Consider the following 941-nt stretch of genomic DNA (forward strand, 5'->3'; position numbering starts at 1 on the left):
CTATGCGGGTGAAATGATGATACCATGCTAAATTTCAAAATTTTCACAGTTCATTTTGTAGTGATTTTCAATTTCAGATCATTTAGCTCTTTAAACAATTCGGTAAATGACTGAAAAATAGCAAATGATGTCAGAACATGTTGGAAATTGATGACGTCGCTTTGAATGTTGCATACTTAACACAAAAGAAGTCTGGAGTTCAAATAAGTTTAAGTAACATTGAAGTGCCCGTGTAACAGATGAGTTCTCGTCCGAAACCCTGATACTCCGAAAGAGATTGTCTAGTTTGTACATGAAGTGCGTCCAGTTTTTGCCGTGACCCTCTCTACTCTTTCGCACATGCTATACGGGTGAAATGATGATACCATTCCAAGTTTCAACATTTTTACAGTTCATTTTGTAGTGATTTCCAATTTCATGGTCATTTAGCTCTCTAAACAATTAGGTAAATGACTGAAAAACAACAAATGATGTCAGAACATGTTGGAAAAATTACGACGTCGCTTTGAATGCTCCATACTGAACACAAAAGAAGTCCGGAGTTCAAATAAGTTTAAAAAACAATTTAGCGCCCGTGTAACAGATGAGTTCTCGTCCGAAACCCTGATACTCCGAAAGAGACTGTCCAGTTTGTACACGAAGTGCGTCCAGTTTTTGCCGTGACCCTCTCTACTCTTTCGCACATGCTATTCGGGTGAAATGATGATACCATTCCAAGTTTCAACATTTTCACAGTTCATTTTGTAGTGATTTTCAATTTCACGGTCATTTAGCTCTCTAAACAATTAGGTAAATGACTGAAAAACAACAAATGATGTCAGAACATGTTGGAAATTGATTACATCACTTTGAATGCTGCATACTGAACACAAAAGAAGTCTGGAGTTCAAATAAGTTTAGAAAAACATTAAAATGCCCATGTAACAGATGAGTTCTCGTCC

This window comes from Triticum dicoccoides, chromosome 1A (assembly GCF_002162155.2).
Source record: "Triticum dicoccoides isolate Atlit2015 ecotype Zavitan chromosome 1A, WEW_v2.0, whole genome shotgun sequence".
Lineage (NCBI taxonomy): Eukaryota > Viridiplantae > Streptophyta > Magnoliopsida > Poales > Poaceae > Triticum > Triticum dicoccoides.